This window comes from Nerophis lumbriciformis, linkage group LG22, assembly GCF_033978685.3.
Source record: "Nerophis lumbriciformis linkage group LG22, RoL_Nlum_v2.1, whole genome shotgun sequence".
Lineage (NCBI taxonomy): Eukaryota > Metazoa > Chordata > Actinopteri > Syngnathiformes > Syngnathidae > Nerophis > Nerophis lumbriciformis.
In genome coordinates, this window is record NC_084569.2 from 39,687,459 (window position 1) to 39,711,630 (window position 24,172).

At 35.9% G+C, this 24,172-nt stretch overlaps 1 protein-coding gene across 1 annotated transcript in view; it reads left to right on the forward strand.

Annotated features, from left to right (window-relative positions):
- xylt2 (xylosyltransferase II) overlaps positions 1–24,172 on the forward strand; it is a 74,114-nt gene that overhangs the window by 191 nt on the left and 49,751 nt on the right. The window lies entirely within an intron of this gene.

The window sequence follows — 24,172 nt, forward strand, 5'->3', positions numbered from 1 at the left end:
TGTAGCTGCTAGCCGGTAGCTTAGCCTAGCGTCAGCTGTGATAGCTAGCTGATGCTAACAAACAAACACATCTTACCAATAATGTCGGCTAATCGACTAAGTTGAAGTATTCCCACGGCTGAGTGTCAAATAAGCAGTACCTGTTATCTTCGGCGTGTAACGAATGACATTCACGCGGAAGTTGTGGCACCTGTAATCACCTGTGATTTGGCAACTGTTGCATAGCAACTGTTGTTATGCATAAATGTAGCCGCTTTTGTGCCTTATTTATTTTATTTTTATTTATTTTATTTTTTTTGTCCTGTCCAGCTTCTCAGGCAAATCATGTGCCGTATTTTTCGGACTATAAGTGGCAGTTTTTTTCATAGTTTGGCCGGGGGTGCGACTTATACTCAGGAGCAGAGGTGGGTAGTAACGCGCTACATTTACTCCGTTACATCTACTTGAGTAACTTTTGGGATACATTGTACTTCTAAGAGTAGTTTTAATGCAACATACTTTTACTTTTACTTAAGTATATACTCCGCTACTTTTATCTACATTCAGCTCGCTACTCGCTACTAATTTTTATCGATCTGTTAATGCACGCTTTGTTTGTTTTGGTCTGTCAGACAGACCTTCAAAGTGCCTGCCTTACTAGTGACTAGATATATCCTGTGGTGTACCCCAGGGGTCAATACTGGGACCAAGATTGTTCAATCTTTATATAAACGACATTTGTAAGGTTACGAATGACTTAAAGTTGGTTTTATTTGCAGACGACACAACTGCTTTCTGTTCAGGAGAGAGCACACAGAAGATAATACAAATAATAACAGAAGAAATGAACAAATTAAAAAGATGGTTTGACAAAAACAGACTATCTTTAAATCTCAGTAAAACTAAAATAATGCTATTTGGTAATAGTAGAAAAGAGCATCATACACAAATACAAATAGACGAAGTAGACATAGAAAGGGTAAAAGAAACTAGATTTTTGGGAGTATTAATAGATGATCAAATGAACTGGAAATCTCATATACAAAACATACAACATAAGGTGGCAAAAAACATTTCAATAATGAATAAAGCAAAATATGTCCTGGGCCAAAAATCACTACATATTCTCTACTGCTCGCTAGTGTTACCATATCTGAGTTATTGTGCAGAAATATGGGGAAATAACTACAAATGTGCGCTACATTCGCTAACCGTGTTACAAAAAAGATCAGTTAGAATAATACATAATGTTGGATATAGAGAACACACAAACCCTTTATTTATTAAGTCAGAAATATTAAAGTTTGGTGATTTGGTAAAATTGCAAACAGCTAAAATGATGTACAAAGCAAACTATAACCTGCTACCAAAGAATGTACAACAATTCTTCTCAACTAAAGAGGAGAAATATAACCTTAGAGGAAAAAATAATTTAAAACATTTATATGCACGTACAACACTTAAAACTTTTAGCATATCAGTATGTGGAATTAAATTATGGAATGGATTAAGTAAAGAAGTTAAAAATTGTACTGATATGATCCAGTTTAAGAGGTTGTTCAAAATAATAGTGCTTACAGAGTACAAAAAAGAATTATGAGAAATACTTTCAACCTTTTTGAAAATAAGATATTCTTCATCTTAGTATGTTAATAATGACTGAATTAATTAATTAATTACATATTACAAAACTGTTGTATACTAATTCATAGATGTTATTTTATTATATAAAAAGGTCAGTAAATGATTCTATATATTTGTAAACGCTTGAAGTGGGAAAGGGGTAGGATTAAATAAGCTTTGCTTCTTCCTACTCCTTTTCGGGCATGATGTAAAATGAAATGATATGAAATTGTGTGATGTATTATGATGTAAGTGTGTTCATGTTCGAAATAAACTAAAGAAAGAAAGAAAGAAAGAAAGTGACGTTTCACTTCGTTCCACCCATCAGATGCAGTCACTGGTGACGTTGGACCAATCAAACAGAGCCAGGTGGTCACATGACCTGACTTAAACAAGTTGAAAAACTTACTGGGGTGTTACCATTTAGTGGTCAATTGTACGGAATGTGTACTGTACTGTGCAATCTACTAATAAAAGTTCCAATCAATCAATCAAAAGTGTGAAGGAAAAAAGATACTTTTTTATTTCAACCGTACATCCCGTCAAAAGCCTAAAGACTGACCGCACATGAGGACGTTCCTGTCTTCACAATAAAAGTGCCGCTCCATCGCGCCTGCGCTTTCAAAACAAGAGTCTCCGAAAGCCAGCGCAAACAAGCTAGCAAGCTACAGAGTTTGACGCCAATATATTTCTTGTAAAGTGTATAAAAACGAATATGGAAGCTGGACAAATAAGATGCCAAAAACCCACCACTTTCATGTGGTATTAGACAGAAAGGAGGACCTTTTCTTCTCCTCCAGTTGAAAACGTGGACGATATCAGCACTACTGTCTGATTACAATCAACGCAAGTCATCAGAATCAAGTAATACACCAACTTATATTCTAGTCTTCATGAAAGAAAGGAATCTATATGTTAAACATGCATGTATATTCATTAAAACACCTTTAACATGTAAACAAAAACAGCAAAATAAATACATATAAATTATATACTGTATATATCAATGTATATGTATGTGTATATATATATATATATATATATATATATATATATATATATATATATATATATATATATATATGATATGAGTGTGTATGTTACTCATCAGTTACTCAGTACTTGAGTAGTTTTTTCACAACATACTTTTTACTTTTACTCAAGTAAATATTTGGGTGACTACTCCTTACTTTTATTTGAGTAATAAATCTCTAAAGTAACAGTACTCTTACTTGAGTACAATTTCTGGCTACTCTACCCACCTCTGCTCAGGAGCGACTTATGTGTGAAATTATTAACACATTACCGTAAAATATCAAATAATATTATTTAGCTCATTCACGTAAGAGACTAGAGGTATAAGATTTCATGGGATTTAGCGATTAGGAGTGACAGATTGTTTGGTAAACATATAGGCATACTTGCCAACCTTGAGACCTCCGATTTCGGGGGTGGGGGGCGTGGTTAGGAGGGGAGGAGTATATTTACAGCTAGAATTCACCAAGTCAAGTATTTCATATATATAAGAAATACTTGACTTTCAGTGAATTCTAGTTATATATACAGGTAAAAGCCAGTAAATTAGAATATTTTGAAAAACTTGATTTATTTCAGTAATTGCATTCAAAAGGTGTAACTTGTACATTATATTTATTCATTGCACACAGACTGATGCATTCAAATGTTTATTTCATTTAATTTTGATGATTTGAAGTGGCAACAAATGAAAATCCAAAATTCCGTGTGTCACAAAATTAGAATATTACTTAAGGCTAATACAAAAAAGGGATTTTTTAGAAATGTTGGCCAACTGAAAAGTATGAAAATGAAAAATATGAGCATGTACAATACTCAATACTTGGTTGGAGCTCCTTTTGCCTCAATTACTGCGTTAATGCGGCGTGGCATGGAGTCGATGAGTTTCTGGCACTTCTCAGGTGTTATGAGAGCCCAGGTTGCTCTGATAGTGGCCTTCAACTCTTCTGCGTTTTTGGGTCTGGCATTCTGCATCTTCCTTTTCACAATACCCCACAGATTTTCTATGGGGCTAAGGTCAGGGGAGTTGGCGGGCCAATTTAGAACAGAAATACCATGGTCCATAAACCAGGCACGGGTAGATTTTGCGCTGTGTGCAGGCGCCAAGTCCTGTTGGAACTTGAAATCTCCATCTCCATAGAGCAGGTCAGCAGCAGGAAGCATGAAGTGCTCTAAAACTTGCTGGTAGACGGCTGCGTTGACCCTGGATCTCAGGAAACAGAGTGGACCGACACCAGCAGATGACATGGCACCCCAAACCATCACCCAACCATGCAAATTTTGCATTTCCTTTGGAAATCGAGGTCCCAGAGTCTGGAGGAAGACAGGAGAGGCACAGGATCCACGTTGCCTGAAGTCTAGTGTAAAGTTTCCACCATCAGTGATGGTTTGGGGTGCCATGTCATCTGCTGGTGTCGGTCCACTCTGTTTCCTTTACTTTCCAATTACTGAAATAAATCAAGTTTTTCAAAATATTCTAATTTACTGGCTTTTACCTGTATAAGAAATACTTGACTTTCAGTGAATTCTAGTTATATATATATATATATATTAGGGATGTCCCGATCCAGGTTTTTGCACTTCCGATCCGATACCGATATTGTTTTTGCATTTCTGATCCGATACCGATACTGACCGATACCGATACTGGCCTATCCGAGCATGTATTAAAGTTTAGAGTTATTTAGCCTACTTAGTAGTCAGAATCATGTTGAAAAGGGTTTTAGTACTCTTGATAACAACTAGCCAGCTGAATTAGGGGAGTTTGAATAATACACAATGGTTGGTAACAAGAAACTGACCTGTTTATTCAAGGATAAACACAAAATAGACAAAATTATACATGACAAACAGAAATGGCATTATTGAACTAGGGCTGGGCGATATGGCCTTTTTTTAATATTGCGATATTTTAAGGCCATATTGCGATACACGATATATATCTGGATATTTTGCCTTAGCCTTGAATGAACACTTGATGCATATAATCACAGCAGTATGATGATTCTATGTGTTTTGATTGATTGATTGAGACTTTTATTAGTAGGTTGCACAGTGAAGTACATATTCCGTACAATTGACCACTAAATGGTAACACCCGAATAAGTTTTTCAACTTGTTTAAGTCGGGGTCCACTTAAATTGATTCATGATACAGATATATACTATCAGATATATACTATCATCATAATACAGTCATCACACAAGATAATCACATTGAATTATTTACATTATTTATAATCCAGGGTATGGAGGGGGGCGTCGGATGTAAGTGTCAAAAAGACAGCCAAAAGAGTTTGATAGGAGAATAAATCTAAAGTTAAAATATAGGGTAGAAATGCACCCATTTGCAGGAAATGTAGTCTTGATTTTCAAAATGTTCTTTCAAGGCTTGCATGTCTACATTAAAACATTCTTCTTCATACTGCATTAATATATGCTACTTTTAAACTTTCATGCAGAGAAGGAAATCACAACTAAAAAAATCACACATTTTTTCATACGGTGTTGATGTGGAAATTTTTGCTTCAGCATTTTGATGGTGTGGACGTGTGGCACCGAATGGAGATAAGCGTCTCGACAGACGTCACAATATTTGAACAATGATGACGAAAACTGTTTTCTCTGTCGTGTCCGTGTGTCGAAAATTGTTATGCGCTTATTTTTTTATTTGATTTTGTGCGTGGCATAGATTTGCTATGCGCAGAGGACGCTTAAACAGTGCGCAATTGCACAGGCGAGCACCTTAGAGGGAGCGTTGCTCGCACGGCTGCGCTAGCATCACAGCTAACGTTAGCCATGTTGCTACCTTTCTGCTCGGGGAGGGCGTATACGTATGTGATGTATGACGTGACAGTATGTGACGTATGACGTGACAGTATGTGACGTATGACGTGACAGTATGTGACGTATGTCGTGACAGTATGTGACGTATGTCGTGACAGTATGTGACGTATGTCGTGACAGTATGTGACGTATGTCGTGACAGTATGTGACGTATGTCGTGACAGTATGTGACGTGTGTAAGAAGGTGCACTTGCTGTCTGTGAGAGGGAGACACAGGAAAGAGTGAGAAGAGCCTGTCGTGTAATGCCAGCAGCTAAAAGCAACTGCGTGAGAATCCACAGACCTGTGGATGTGTTGAAGGTGTGCTGGAAAATGCGGAACGGAAATTACGGAGCACCAGAAAAGTGGAATGTGTTATTTAAATCGGTGCGTTGGAAAACACGGACCGGAGTTTTTTTTTAAACTGGATCTGGATCGGCATTTTCCCATGCCTTGCCGATACGCAATTTTTGGCAAATATTGGCAGCTGATCCGATCCAAATATCGGATCGGGACATCCCTAATGTAGACTCATAGAATCATCATACTGCTGTGATTATATGCATCAAGTGTTCATTCAAGGCTAAGGCAAAATATCCACATATATATCCTGTATCGTGACATGGCCTAAAAATATCGAGATGTTAATAAAAGGCCATATCGCCCAGCCCTACTTTAAACCATAACCAAGCATGCATCACTACAGCTCTTGTCTCAAAGTAGGTGTACTGTCACCACCTGTCACATCACGCCCTGACTTATTTGGAGTTTTTTTTGCTGTTTTCCTGTGTGTCGTGTTTTAGTTCTTGTCTTGCGCTCCCATTTTGTTGTTGATTGTCATGTACGGATGTACTTTGTGGACGCTGTCTGCTCCACACGCTGTAAGTCTTTGCTGTCGTCCAGCATTACGTTTTTGTTTACTTTGCTTCATTTGGCATGGCCTTCCCTAAGTTTTAATGCCTTTTCTTAGCGGCACTTGCCTTTTTGTTTATTTTTGGTTTAAGCGTTCGATGCCTTTTTACCGGCACACTGCCTCTCGCATATTGTAATCACTACAAACCATGTTCCCGACATCTAGAAAGCAATTAGCTACCTGCTGCCACCACCTGATATGCCGAGCTCCAGACAGTACAGACACTCAACAACGGCACATTTGTGGATTATAATTAATGGTTTGCAAAAAATATTTTTTAACCCGATTAGGTGAAATAACAATCTCCCACGGCACACCAGACAATATCTCACGGTACACTAGTGTGCCGCGGCACAGTGGTTGAAAAACACTGCTTTAAAGGTTACATGGGGTTGTCACTTTGACTCATCCCCTATTCATTCCACTTTAAACATAATTAAAGCTCTTATTATGTTGTAACCTGAAATACTTTCCATTGGGTGCGTAACGGCAGCGGAACAGACAGTGGAATTTTATTGTTGTTTCTTTCAAGTCAATGTGTCAGTTTGCACCGCCTGCGAAACCGGATCCTCCCACGCTAAATCTAGCAGAGCTAGGCCCGGGCCCGTCGATATTCGATAAGTTAATTGACTGAACGATAAATTAAAATGATAGCCGCTGTGTGCATGCGTTGTTCCGCCAATTTCCTGCGGGCGTTCGTACTAGATGCACGTAAACGGTAAAACGGTGAAACTCCTGACGGTTAGTATTACCGTATTCAATTTAAAATGATTGAAGACCCGACTACTAGCGTAAGCTTGCTCGCTCGCTTAAATGCTAACTTGAAAACAAGACAAACAACACCTTTCATCCATCCATCCATTTTCTACCGCTTATTCCCTTTGGGGTAGCGGGGGGCGCTGGAGCCTATCTCGGCTACAATCGTGCGGAAGGCGGGGTACACCCTGGACAAGTCGCCACCTCATCACAGGGCCAACACAGATAGACAGACAACATTCACACTCACATCCACACACCTTTCCCTATTGTAAAACATCATACCCCAATCTAAACTTCTATGAACACATTACTGTCTAAACAACTAAGATACAGTGTTTACATTAAACAAACAACTAGGATACAGTTTTCATATTGAACATAAACAACTAAGATACAGTTTTCATATTGAACATAAACAACTAAGATACAGTATTCACATAGAACATAAACTACTAAGATACAGTTTTCATATTGAACATAAACTACTAAGATACAGTATTCACATTAAATAAAAACAACTAAGATACAGTATTCACATTGAACATAAACTACTAAGATACAGTATTCACATTGAACATAAACTACTAAGATACAGTATTCACATTAAACATAAACAACTAGGATACAGTTTTTATATTGAACATAAACAACTAGGATACAGTTTTTATTTTGAACATAAACTACTAAGATACAGTATTCACATTGAACATAAACTACTAAGATACAGTATTCACATTGAACATAAACTACTAAGATACAGTATCACATTGAACATAAACAACTAAGATACAGTATTTACATTGAACATAAACAACTAAGATACAATATTCACATTGAACATAAACGACTAAGATACAGTATTCACATTAAACATAAACGACTAAGATACAATATTCACATTAAACATAAACAACTAGGATACCGTTTTTATATTGAACATAAACAACTAGGATACCGTTTTTATATTGAACATAAACAACTAAGATACAGTATTCACATTGAACATAAACTACTAAGATACAGTATTCACATTGAACATAAACTACTAAGATATAGTATTCACATTAAACATAAATAACTAGGATACAGTTTTTATATTGAACATAAAGCACTAGGATACCGTTTTTATATTGAACGTAAACAACTAAGATACAGTATTCCCATTGAACATAAACAACTAAGATACAGTTTTTATGTTGAACATAAACCACTAGGATACAGTTTTTATATTGAACATAAACAACTAAGATACAGTATTCACATTGAACATAAACAACTAAGATACAGTATTCACATTGAACATAAACAACTAAGATACAGTTTTTATGTTGAACATAAACCACTAGGATACAGTTTTTATATTGAACATAAACAACTATGATACAGTATTCACATTGAACATAAACAACTAAGATACAGTATTTACATTGAACATAAACTACTAAGAGACAGTATTCACATTGAACATAAACTACTAAGAGACAGTATTCACATTAAACATAAACAACTAGGATACCATCCATCCATATACAGTTTTTATATTGAACATAAGCAACTAAGATACAGTATTCACATTGAATATAAACAACTAAGATACAGTATTCACAATGAATATAAACAACTAAGATACAGTATTCACATTGAACATAAACTACTAAGATACAGTATTCACATTGAACATAAACAACTAGGATACAGTTTTTATATTGAACATAAACAACTAGGATACCGTTTGTATATTGAACATAAACAACTAAAATACAGTATTCACATTGAACATAAACAACTATGATACAGTATTCACATTGAACATAAACAACTAAGATACAGTATTCACATTAAACATAAACGACTAAGATACAATATTCACATTAAACATAAACAACTAGGATACCGTTTTTATATTGAACATAAACAACTAAGATACAGTATTCACATTGAACATAAACAACTAAGCTACAGTATTTACATTGAACATAAACAATTATGATACAGTATTCACATTGAACATAAACAACTAAGATACAGTATTCACATTGAACATAAACTACTAAGACACAGTATTCACATTAAACATAAACAACTAGGATACAGTTTTTATATTGAACATAAACAACTAGGATACAGTTTTTATATTGAACATAAACAACTAGGATACAGTATTCACATTGAACATAAACAACTAAGGTACAGTATTCACATTAAACATAAACAACTAAGATACAGTATTTACATTGAACATAAACAACTAAGATACGATACTCACAGTGAACATAAACTACTAAGATACAGTATTCACATTGAACATAAACCACTAGGATACAGTTTTTATATTGAACATAAACAACTAAGATACAGCATCACATTGAACATAAACAACTAAGATACAGCATCACATTGAACATAAACAACTAAGATACAGTATTCACAGACAATATGTGAAAAAGTTTGTTTTATTACATACAAGAGACTAAAAAATTACACATAGGTAAGTATTGACAGCCTTTGCTGCATACTTTGTTGATGCACCACAAGCTTGGCCCACCCATCTTTGGGCACATTCTCTCTTTCCTCTTTGCAGCACCTCTCAAGCTCCATCAGGTTTTCATCCAGGATGTCTCTGGGCTACCACAAGCACACATTCATACACTTAAGTCCAACTTGAGACAGTTTTCAATAATTAAAAAAAAAAAAAAATATATATATATATATATATCTTAGTTGCTCAGACTGTTATTACTTGTGTAAGCTTAGGTTGGGGTATGTCGTTTCTTCATAGGGAAAGACGTCAATGTCTCTTATTTTCATGTTAGCATTTAAGCTAGCTAGCTTGCGCCAGTCAGTCTTTGAGTTAATCAAAGTGCAGTTACCAATCACAGTTATTCAATCCTTTCTTTTAAAAGGGTAATACTAACTTTACACAAGCTAACTATTATCATGCTCACGTTAGCTTGCTAGCATGCTAACATTAGCATGGTAATTTTTTGAGCTAGTTTTACAACCGTTTTACCCAGAGTCATATAACTTGGTATGTGACACTTGTTAACTGTTAGTGTGTAAGCAAGCTAACTTTAGCATGCTAGCTTTTTCATCTAATTTTACACTTTTTTTTCTATTTCCACAGCCACCTTAGAGCCATAAAACTTGGTATACCAAACATGCTAAATGTCAGCAATTTTATATAAGCATGCTAATGTTTGAGGCTAGCTATGTAGCTAATTCTGTGCAGTGACACCTATTACTCACAGATTCAGACACTCCTTACACCTTAGTCATATAACTTGGTATTTGAAACATGCTAACTGTATGCATGTTTATGTAAGCATGCTAACATTAAAGTGCTAGCTTTTTGAGCTAATTTGGCAACCGTTTACTCTAGAGTCATATGACTTGGTATGTGACACTTGCTAACTGTTAGCGTGCTAACTTTAGCATGCTAGCACGTTAACATTAAAGTGCTAACTTCTTTAGCTAACTTCATGTTTTTTTCTCTAATTACATAGCTATACACCTTACAGTCATATAACTTGGTATATGACAAATGTTAACCGTTAGCATGCCAACATTAAAATGCTAGCTTTTAAAGCTAATTTTACAACCATTTATCATAGTCATATACCTTAGTATGTGACAGCTGTTAACTGTTAGTGTGCTAACATTAGCATGCTACCAAGCTAACTTAAGCATGCTAACTTTTTCATCTAATTTTACACTTTTTTCTCTATTTCCGCAGCCATATACCTTAAAGCCGTGTTACGTGAAATGTGAGACATGCTAACTGTTAGCATGCCGTTGTTAGCCCACATGCTAAAAGTTAGCATTTTAAAGTAAGCATGCTAACGTTTTAGGCTAGCTCATACTTGCCAACCCTCCCGGATTTTCCGGGAGACTCCCGAAATTCAGCGCCTCTCCCGAAAACCTCCTGGGACAAATGTTCTCCCGAAAATCTCCCGAAATTCAGGCCGAACTGGAGGCCACGCCCCCTCCAGCTCCATGCGGACCTGAGTGACGTGTCGACAGCCTCTTTTCACGTCCGCTTTCCCACAATATAAACAACATGCCTGCCCAATCATTATAACTGTAGAATGATCGGGGACGAGTTCTTGGTTTCTTATGTGGGTTTATTGTTAGGCAGTTTTATTAACGTCCTCCCAGCGCGGTAACAACACACAACAACAGCAGTCACGTTTTCGTCTGCCGTAAACAGCAATGTTGTGACACTCTTAAACAGGACAATACTGCCATCTACTGTACATGCATATGTGACAATAACATCTACAGCGCACACAACAAGGAGACGAAGCAGAATGTATCATCAGAGAGGGTGTTTAGCATGTTTAGAAAAATAGTGACAGAGAATAGAACAAGGATGGACAATTCAACCCTTAACTCAACAATGAGTAGATGAGTGTTGTGTGTGTGTATATGTGTAAATAAATGAACACTGAAATTCAAGTATTTCTCTTATTTATATGTATATATATATATATATATATATATATATATATATATATATATATATATATATATATATATAATAAATATATATATATATACAGTATATAGCTAGAATTCACTGAAAGTCAAGTATTTCTTTTTATATATACAGGTAAAAGCCAGTAAATTAGAATATTTTGAAAAACTTGATTTATTTCAGTAATTGCATTCAAAAGGTGTAACTTGTACATTATATTTATTCATTGCACACAGACTGATGCATTAAAATGTTTATTTCATATAATTTTGATGATTTGAAGTGGCAACAAATGAAAATCCAAAATTCCGTGTGTCACAAAATTAGAATATTACTTAAGGCTAATACAAAAAAGGGATTTTTAGAAATGTTGGCCAACTGAAAAGTATGAAAATGAAAAATATGGGCATGTACAATACTCAATACTTGGTTGGAGCTCCTTTTGCCTCAATTACTGCGTTAATGCGGCGTGGCATGGAGTCGATGAGTTTCTGGCACTGCTCAGGTGTTATGAGAGCCCAGGTTGCTCTGATAGTGGCCTTCAACTCTTCTGCGTTTTTGGGTCTGGCATTCTGCATCTTCCTTTTCACAATACCCCACAGATTTTCTATGGGGCTAAGGTCAGGGGAGTTGGCGGGCCAATTTAGAACAGAAATTCCATGGTCCGTAAACCAGGCACGGGTAGATTTTGCGCTGTATGCAGGCGCCAAGTCCTGTTGGAACTTGAAATCTCCATCTCCATAGAGCAGGTCAGCAGCAGGAAGCATGAAGTGCTCTAAAACTTGCTGGTAGACGGCTGCGTTGACCCTGGATCTCAGGAAACAGAGTGGACCGACACCAGCAGATGACATGGCACCCCAAACCATCACTGATGGTGGAAACTTTACACTAGACTTCAGGCAACGTGGATCCTGTGCCTCTCCTGTCTTCCTCCAGACTCTGGGACCTCGATTTCCAAAGGAAATGCAAAATTTGCTTTCGTCAGAAAACATGACTTTGGACCACTCAGCAGCAGTCCAGCTGGTGTCGGTCCACTCTGTTTCCTGAGATCCAGGGTCAACGCAGCCGTCTACCAGCAAGTTTTAGAGCACTTCATGCTTCCTGCTGCTGACCTGCTCTATGGAGATGGAGATTTCAAGTTCCAACAGGACTTGGCGCCTGCACACAGCGCAAAATCTACCCGTGCCTGGTTTACGGACCATGGTATTTCTGTTCTAAATTGGCCCGCCAACTCCCCTGACCTTAGCCCCATAGAAAATCTGTGGGGTATTGTGAAAAGGAAGATGCAGAATGCCAGACCCAAAAACGCAGAAGAGTTGAAGGCCACTATCAGAGCAACCTGGGCTCTCATAACACCTGAGCAGTGCCAGAAACTCATCGACTCCATGCCACGCCGCATTAACGCAGTAATTGAGGCAAAAGGAGCTCCAACCAAGTATTGAGTATTGTACATGCTCATATTTTTCATTTTCATACTTTTCAGTTGGCCAACATTTCTAAAAATCCCTTTTTTGTATTAGCCTTAAGTAATATTCTAATTTTGTGACACACGGAATTTTGGATTTTCATTTGTTGCCACTTCAAATCATCAAAATTAAATGAAATAAACATTTGAATGCATCAGTCTGTGTGCAATGAATAAATATAATGTACAAGTTACACCTTTTGAATGCAATTACTGAAATAAATCAAGTTTTTCAAAATATTCTAATTTACTGGCTTTTACCTGTATATATGTATATATATATATATATATATGAAATACTTAACTTGGTGAATTCTAGCTGTAAATATACTCCTCCCCTCTTAACCACGCCCCCCTCCCCATCCCGAAATCGGAGGTCTCATGGTTGGCAAGTATGGGCTAGCTGTGTAGCTGGTTTTGTACAGTTACTAAAACTCACGGATTCGGACACTTGGCACCATCTAAAAAGTACGGCGGCTTCCGGCGACCCTCGGCCAGAGGTCCAGGACACAGAGAGCAGGCCCATCAAAATTTTCACGGGTATCTTCTAGTTGCCGTTTATAGTTCCATTCTTAATATGATGCATGATCTAACACCACAGAAGGGATGTTAATGGTGTTTATCTGCCATCCAGCTGCTTTAGTAAGCGACATCATCAGCTGCACACATGTTGGAACTTGCAGCAGGCAAGTGCGATCCAGTCCAAATGTCGGCGAAGAGAGTATTTGCCTTGCTCGCCATTTGAACAAAATGTCAACGCAGCCCCACACGACGCGCGTGACTTCTCACAAAGAGCCAAATGTAGCGTTCCTGAGTGACAAAGCCATTTCTTCAGTTCACACTAATTGTTTTTTTTCATCAGCCGACAAAACGTGTCACGCCGCTTGTTAAACGTCAGAACATTCTAGTTTCAGTGTTAAGAACCACTCCTGTCTGACAAGCTCTCATGCAGGTGAGTTGTCCTTTTAGCATACACCTGCTGATGCCACTATGTATCATGTCCATTTCAAGTAGCAGTAGGATAAAACAACAAGTGCACTTTATATGTCAAACTATAAGCTAAGTCGCTACTTTTGTCCAGGCCCGGCCCTAACCAATCTGGCGCCCTAGGCAAGATTTTAGGTGGCGCCCCCCCACATCGGCAGTGAAGTGTATATACTCACAAGAAACCGAATAGCTTTGTCTTTGACCTTTTTTATTACTTACAACTATACCTAATATATAAAGGGGTGGAAAAGTGACTATTACCTGCAGGGCAAACATTAGCTAACCAGAAGGCAATAACAATGTAAACAAAAAACACCTGCTTAAAAGATCTAATACAAATGTCCCTGAGGAATGTAAGGTGGGAGTACTGTAATTACCTAACGTTACATTATTATTTTCCATAACAATTTAGCCCCCTCCACAATATTAACCCTACGTTAAAACAGAACTAGCTATTTATTGATTAGCAATTGCCGAATCATGTAACATTAGCTTAATGCTAAAAAGTCAGGTTACTATCACATTCTGTAACCGACAAATAATTTCATGTAGGCTAACGTTACCTACCTGCTAACTCTGTCTTTTCTCGTTTCTCTTCCTCTTCTTTTCTCTTTTTTCTTCCCTGGGCACCTGACAGTTTTGGCCGTTTTGACATCTTGTGTTGATTTTTTGATGTGGTGACGTCCAAAAAGAGTCATGATACGGGAAGGGAGGGGGCGCACCGTGCGGGGGAGAGGGGGGGGGGGCGTAATGTTGTAACAAATAATATTTCTATTAAATAGGCTTTACTTTGCATTTTAATTAACGTGGGATTATTTTTTGTATTTAGAAATAATACCAACTTTTTTTTTCTTTTTCTTTTTTTCTCCAACATTTGTGGCACTGGCGTGGCGCCCCCTGATGGACGGCGCCCTTAGCATTTGCCTATACGGCCTATGCCACGGGCCGGCCCTGCTTTTGTCCTACACTTTGAACCCTGCGGTTTATAAGACACTTCAGATCATTTATGGATTTTTCTTCACTCACGACCATAATAAAAAGTTAAAAAACAAACAAGAAAAAAGAAAAAAAGCAAATACAATGAGAAGGTGTTTGTTTGTGCTATAGCGCCATTTTTGGGACAAGTTTTCTCACTGCAGGTGCTGTCCTTCCATTTACTGGTAGTGTTTTGTTCAGTCTTCTAACCGTCCATAGCGTTTCTACTCGTATGGATTCTTCATTAATCACTCCAAGCAACGGTTAAGTTTTACAATATAACTAAAAGCATTTTTACTTACTAAAGCGTCCCATGTGTGATGTCTGTAGGAGTGTTTTCATGCATATTTGTATTGGCTATCGTAATGTAATCAAGCTCGCGTCGTTAGCATTAGCTAATATGCTAACACATTTACGAGAGTCTGCGTTAGTATTGTTAACTTTCAACGGCATTCTTTTTGTGTTGTTTCACTTCCACAAACTCCTCAGTAAATTCACCAAAACGTTAATGTGGAGTTATTGAGTCTGTTTAGCTGATTGGAGAGCTAGCTTGCGCAGCTAGTGGGTCCATGACGATGACTTCTGTTTTGTTTGGACGGCAGTTTTACTGCCGTGTTACAGACACCATTTGGAAGTAATTATGGTATGTAAATAAACATTTACTAAATATTTCTGTGTAAATAACTCATTTCACAAGGTATATATCTGCAACTTATGGCTAATATATGGAAACCTATCCTTTCCTGTAGAATTTTGTAGGTGCGGTTTATATTCCGGTGTGCTCTATAGTCCGGGAAATACAGTAATTGGGTTTCATTGTATCCATTAAACCATATCCAATTGTATTTACAATCTGCAAAGTATGTAAAAACACCGTCTAAACATTACAAAATCGCACAATTTCAGACAGCCATTTTAAATATTCCGCTCCAACTGTCTTCGGCAATTTTCGTAGACTCTAGGTCGGATGGCTTCTGCCCAGTCTGGAGTGGGAAAAAATCTCCATAGCAAAGCACATATACATATTACAACGTACATCGAGATACCTAGCAATAGAGAGGAGGGAGTGAGGGGCCATGGTGGCAGGGCGCAGCTCTCAGGCGCTGCCCATCCTTCCATCACCCCTACGGGATTTGCGTCGAGGGCGTTGGATTGGGGGAGGGGTATGTGTGTGTGTGTGTGGCGTATATTTTTGTGGATGCATGTGTGTGTGTAAGCCTGCAGTGTGTCTCTGTTCCGCGGCATTGATGTCGTGCAGCTGATAAGTCCATCATTCACAAGTTCATCATTCATAAGTTATCATTCACAATCATTTTGTAAGACATATTTTTCTTTTTTAATGCTTTCTAAGTCGTAAATAAATAAATAAAAAAAAAGTCAGCTAACAATTGAGTCAGTGGATGTGCTCTAATGTGCTCACAAAGCCCTCTAAATAACCATCCAAAACCCACCAACAATACTCTATATTTGTAAGACATGTTTTTCTTTTTTAATGCTTTCTAAGTCGTAAATTAATCAAAAAATAAAAAGTCAGCTAACAATTGAGTCAGCGGGGGCTCTTGAATTTGCCCACAAAGCCCTCTAAATAACCATCCAAAACCCACCAACAATTCTCTATTTATATATATATATCGTGACATGAATATTAGCAAACATTAGCCATATTGTCATTATAAGCACTAACGCAGACAAACTATGGGTTAGGGTTAAACCCTAACCCTAATCGAGAAGTTGTTCATCTGTGACATTCGATGTATACCCGTGCAGCAACTTTTAACCCTTTGTGTGGCTTATTATTCCTAATGTAAAGGGGAAGATACAAACATGCCATCAGTCTTTATCCCGATGAGAGCAGACATTGTACAGTAAGTGATTGTTTTATTATAGTTTATATATCTTGTTTAGCAGATACTGCTACATGATGCTTAGTGTTTGACTAAAGCTGCATCTGTTTAGCACACAGCTTCTAAAACTCCTAGATCGTCCTGCTTATATCCAGGATCATTTTCCACTCTACTGCTTCTTTAAGCGCTCACAAATCACACAAAGTCATTACAATGTGTTGTAGAAAAACACAGGAGGGAAAAGGACAGAAGTCGTTATCAGCCTTGGCTGGAACGTCGACGCTGATATGGTTTCACTCATTAATTGGAAAGGAAAGACGCTTACGAGCTTGCCTTTGAATCCATGTTTTTTTTTACATGATGGTGTTAATTAAAAACTGTGCAAATGCCCGATAAGGAAATTAAAATGTTAGCTACGTTGTGATGCTCGTCTTCAGTGTGGGAACATTTTCTCACAAAGCTGAAAGTGTGTCGTCTTTTTATCAGTGCTTGAAGACAAATGCTAATAAGGCCTTTCTATGTTGTGTTGGCTGCTAAATATTTCAGATTTTCCTCGTAATATAACTGACGGTGACGTACCGCCACGGCAAAATCACGGCCGCCACACCTTAAAAATATGCTTGTTTGTTTTTTACGTGAAACCAAATTAAAGTTATATAACATATTGTAGTCTCCAAAAGAAGTCACATGCTATTTTTAACTTTTATTGCCAATCTAACAACCGTCCCAATTCCAACAGTGCAAACACTTTTGTCTTCATGCTTCCCCCGACACACAACAACACTTCCTCACTCTGCGCCAATCCACTTTCATGCACGGTCAGTGTGTTTGGGATCATAGGAAAAATAAACATCAAATCCAAACCACACGAACATAAAACAATAACATTATTGACAAGTCATGTACCAAAAACTCAACCTTTGATCACCGAAAACAGCTTTGCCGAAACCGCATGTTGTGATGAAGTAAACAAGAAGCATGCCATTGTCTGGAGCGTTGTCAGCATGTCTGTGATGTGGACATAACCAGATATACAAAATGTGCAACTATTAAGAGGACAGTGGCGACTTTTAGTCAGGGACAGAAGTAGTCTCTAAACACGACTATATTTTATAATAACACCAGAAGAAGATGCTAGATGTGTTGATAGTCCTTTTTGATTAAGAAATTACAAAAAGTTTCTAAATACATGAAAAAATACCAACAAAGTACAATAAGCAGCAACAACTGAAAATAGAGCAAAACGATATAATATAAAAGTTATTACTAATTATTAACACAGATTTGTTTTTAAATGTATGTATACATTTGTTGAGCCTTTTTAAAGAAAATCTTATAACAAATTATACAATAATGTCACGGTGACCACGCCCCCACTGCCATCTTGGCAATCTAGGGGAAACCCTGTATTCACAAAAAAATAAATTCCGTGTCTCGTTAGCTAGCTAAATTATTTTTGCAGATTGCACAAAGCCACGCAGACTTTCCTTGTCAGGTAACTAGTTCAGCGTTTTAATCATTTAATAAATCAATCAGGATTTTGGGGGGGAATTGTGTCTATCATTCACAATCCTTATGGTAGACAAGAACATGTATGTTGTTGTTTTTTTTCTGCAAAAGTCAGCTAACAATGGCACCAATGGCAGTCACTCTATAAAGCACTCTATAAAATTCCATCAAGGGTTTATATACACGCTGTAAGTATATGTGTAATGTAGTAACATTCATAATAACATGTAATATATACATGATGTAAGTATATATGTAATGTAGTAACATTCATAATAACATGTAATATATACATGATGTAAGTATATATATATGTCATGTAGTAACATTCATAATAACATGTAATATATACATGATGTAAGTATATATGTCATGTAGTAACATTCATAATAACATGTAATATATACATGATGTAAGTATATATGTCATGTAGTAACATTCATAATAACATGTAATATATACATGATGTAAGTATATATGTCATGTAGTAACATTCATAATAACATGTAATATATACATGATGTAAGTATATATGTAATGTAGTAGCATTCATAATAACATGTAATATATACATGATGTAAGTATATATGTAATGTAGTAACATTCATAATAACATGTAATATATACATGATGTAAGTATATATATATGTCATGTAGTAACATTCATAATAACATGTAATATATACATGATGTAAGTATATATGTCATGTAGTAACATTCATAATAACATGTAATATATACATGATGTAAGTATATATGTCATGTAGTAACATTCATAATAACATGTAATATATACATGATGTAAGTATATATGTCATGTAGTAACATTCATAATAACATGTAATATATACATGATGTAAGTATATGTCATGTACCGGTAGTAACATTCATAATAACATGTAATATATACATGATGTAAGTATATATGTCATGTAGTAACATTCATAATAACATGTAATATATACATGATGTAAGTATATATGTCATGTAGTAACATTCATAATAACATGTAATATATACATGATGTAAGTATATATGTCATGTAGTAACATTCATAACATGTAATATATACATGATGTAAGTATATATGTAATGTAGTAACATTCATAATAACATGTAATACATACACACTGTAAGTATATATGTCATGTTGTAACATTCATAATAACATGTAATATATACATGATGTAAGTATATATGTCATGTAGTAACATTCATAATAACATGTAATATATACATGATGTAAGTATATATGTCATGTAGTAACATTCATAATAACATGTAATATATACATGATGTAAGTATATATGTAATGTAGTAACATTCATAATAACATATAATATATACATGATGTAAGTATATATGTAATGTAGTAACATTCATAATAACATGTAATACATACACACTGTAAGTATATATGTCATGTTGTAACATTCATAATAACATGTAATATATACATGATGTAAGTATATATGTCATGTAGTAACATTCATAATAACATGTAATATATACATGATGTAAGTATATATGTCATGTAGTAACATTCATAATAACATGTAATATATACATGATGTAAGTATATATGTCATGTAGTAACATTCATAATAACATGTAATATATACATGATGTAAGTATATATGTCATGTAGTAACATTCATAATAACATGTAATATATACATGATGTAAGTATATATGTCATGTAGTAACATTCATAATAACATGTAATATATACATGATGTAAGTATGTCATGTAGTAACATTCATAATAACATGTAATATATACATGATGTAAGTATATATGTCATGTAGTAACATTCATAATAACATGTAATATATACATGATGTAAGTATATATGTCATGTAGTAACATTCATAATAACATGTAATATATACATGATGTAAGTATATATGTAATGTAGTAACATTCATAATAACATGTAATATATACATGATGTAAGTATATATGTCATGTAGTAACATTCATAATAACATGTAATATATACATGATGTAAGTATATATGTCATGTAGTAACATTCATAATAACATGTAATATATACATGATGTAAGTATATATGTCATGTAGTAACATTCATAATAACATGTAATATATACATGATGTAAGTATATATGTAATGTAGTAACATTCATAATAACATATAATATATACATGATGTAAGTATATATGTAATGTAGTAACATTCATAATAACATGTAATATATACATGATGTAAGTATATATGTAATGTAGTAACATTCATAATAACATGTAATATATACATGATGTAAGTATATATGTCATGTAGTAACATTCATAATAACATGTAATATATACATGATGTAAGTATATATGTCATGTAGTAACATTCATAATAACATGTAATATATACATGATGTAAGTATATATGTCATGTAGTAACATTCATAATAACATGTAATATATACATGATGTAAGTATATGTCATGTAGTAACATTCATAATAACATGTAATATATACATGATGTAAGTATATATGTAATGTAGTAACATTCATAATAACATGTAATATATACATGATGTAAGTATATACGTCATGTAGTAACATTCATAATAACATGTAATATATATATGATGTAAGTATATATGTAATGTAGTAACGTTCATAATAACATGTAATATATACATGATGTAAGTATATATATATGTCATGTAGTAACATTCATAATAACATGTAATATATACATGATGTAAGTATATATGTCATATAGTAACATTCATAATAACATGTAATATATACATGATGTAAGTATATATGTCATGTTGTAACATTCATAATAACATGTAATATATACATGATGTAAGTATATATGTCATGTAGTAACATTCATAATAACATGTAATATATATATGTAATGTAGTAACATTCATAATAGCATTAATATTTACATATTTTGATAATTTTAAACATTCAAGTTCACAGACTCATCACAACGCTCACTTTTCCCTCAACAAAAACAAGACCACTAATCATTTGAGACTTGATGAGAGACAACAAAGACTACTTTGGATCAAATGATGATCCAGAAACTTCTATTTTTGATCCTGATTATAAAGAGGATGATCTACAACACCGGTGTCAAACTCAAGGCCTGAGGCTGCCACTTCATTTTATGTAGCCAGCGAAAGCCTGGTAATAATACAAACCCCGTTTCCATATGAGTTGGGAAATTGTGTTAGATGTAAATATAAACGGAAAATTTGCAAATCATTTTCAACCCATATTCAGTTGAATATGCTACAAAGACAACATATTTGATGTTCAAACTGATAAACATTTTTTTTTTTTTTTTCAAATAATCATTAACTTTAGAATTTGATGCCAGCAACACGTGACAAAGAAGTTGGGAAAGGTGGCAATAAATACTGATAAAGTTGAGGAATGCTCATCAAACACTTATTTGGAACATCCCACAGGTGTGCAGGCTAATTGGGAACAGGTGGGTGCCATGATTGGGTATAAAAGTAGATTCCATGAAATGCTCAGTCATTCACAAACAAGGATGGGGCGAGGGTCACCACTTTGTCAACAAATGCCTGAGCAAATTGTTGAACAGTTTAAGAAAAACCTTTCTCAACCAGCTATTGCAAGGAATTTAGGGATTTCACCATCCACGGTCCGTAATATCATCAAAGGGTTCAGAGAATCTGGAGAAATCACTGCACGTAAGCAGCTAAGCCCGTGACCTTCGATCCCTCAACAAGTGACATCAGTGTGTAAAGGATATCACCACATGGGCTCAGGAACACTTCAGAAACCCACTGTCAGTAACTCATACTTGCCAACCCTCCCGGATTTTCCGGGAGACTCCCGAAATTCAGCGCCTCTCCCGAAAACCTCCCGGGACAAATTTTCTCCCGAAAAACTCCCGAAATTCAGGCGGACCTGAGTGACGTGTTGACAACACACAACAGTGTCTACCGTAAAGCAGTTTGTCTGCCGTAAACAGCAATGTTGTGACACTTTTAAACAGGACAATACTGCCATCTACTGTACATGCATATGTGACCCACCCATAATGTGTCACATTTTTTGATTTATTTATTTTATTTTGTGGTTTGAATTCGTTTTTGGAGCTGTCATTACACATTTATCAGTACTCACATTGGTCAGTAGGGGGCAGTAGGGCGTTTCTTCCCAATTGAATGCTATTACCTGCAGACCGGAAGTGTCTTGTCATTCTGATGAGCGCGACCAGTCTGTGAACAATTGAAACGTCCTGTGTGCTTTTTCCTCCTGTATAACAGGTTAGTTTTGGTGAATCAACTCACTGAATAATATCCATGTGATCTTTATAAGTTTAAGTACACATTCTGATGGTGGAGCCTAACTCTAAAGTGTTTGTGAGTTGTAGTTTGTAAATGAACACTGAAATTCAAGTATTTATTTTATATATATATATATAGCTAGAATTCACTGAAAGTCAAGTATTTCTTATATATAAATATATCTTAACCACGCCCCCAACCACGCCCTCCGCCCCACCCCCGACCACGCCCCCACCCCACCCCCCACCTCTCGAAATCGGAGGTCTCAAGGTTGGCAAGTATGCAGTAACTACAGTTGGTCGCTACATCTGTAAGTGCAAGTTAAAACTCTCCTATGCAACGCGAAAACCGTTTATCAACAACACCCAGAAACGCCGTCGGCTTCGCTGGGCCTGAGCTCATCTAAGATGGACTGATACAAAGTGGAAAAGTGTTCTGTGGTCTGACGAGTCCACATTTCAAATTGTTTTTGGAAACTGTGGACGTTGTATCCTCCGGACCAAAGAGGAAAAGAACCATCCGGATTGTTCTAGGCGCAAAGTTGAAAAGCCAGCATCTGTGATGGTATGGGGGTGTATGAGTGCCCAAGACATGGGTAACTTATACATCTGTGAAGGCGCCATTAATGCTGAAAGGTACATACAGGTTTTGGAGCAACATATGTTGCCATCCAAGCAACGTTACCATGGACGCCCCTGCTTATTGCAGCAAGACAATGCCAAGCCACGTGTTACATCAACGTGGCTTCATAGTAAAAGAGTGCGGGTACTAGACTGGCCTGCCTGTAGTCCAGACCTGTCTCCCATTGAAAATGTGAAGCCTAAAATAGCACAACGGAGACCCCCGGACTGTTGAACAACTTAAGCTGTACATCAAGCAAGAATGGGAAAGAATTCCACCTGAGAAGCTACAAAAATGTGTCTCCTCAGTTCCCAAACGTTTACTGAGTGTTGTTAAAAGGAAAGGCCATGCAACACAGTGGTGAACATGCCCTTTCCCAACTACTTTGGCACGTGTTGCAGCCATGAAATTCTAAGTTAATTATTATTTGCAAAAACAAAATAAAGTTTATGAGTTTGAACATCAAATATGTTGTCTTTGTAGTGCATTTAACTGAATATGGGTTGAAAAGGATTTGCAAATCATTGTATTCCGTTTATATTTACATCTAACACAATTTCCCAACTCATATGGAAACAGGGTTTGTAAGTTTAAGTATTTTATTTTTTATCTTTTGAACGTTAAAATGTCTAACAATGCGAAAAAAGTATATTTTGGGTGAAATTATTAATAAATACTTAAATATATATCAAATTGCAAATTGTATAAATGACAATAAAATTTAGTGTCAGAAATCTGGCAGCTTTTGACGGGATGCACGGTCTAAATAAAAACTGTTTCTCGCCTTACTGTCAGTCATTTTTTCTTAATAATGATCTGGCAGCAGCAAGCATCATTTCACAAGATCCTCGTGTGCTTT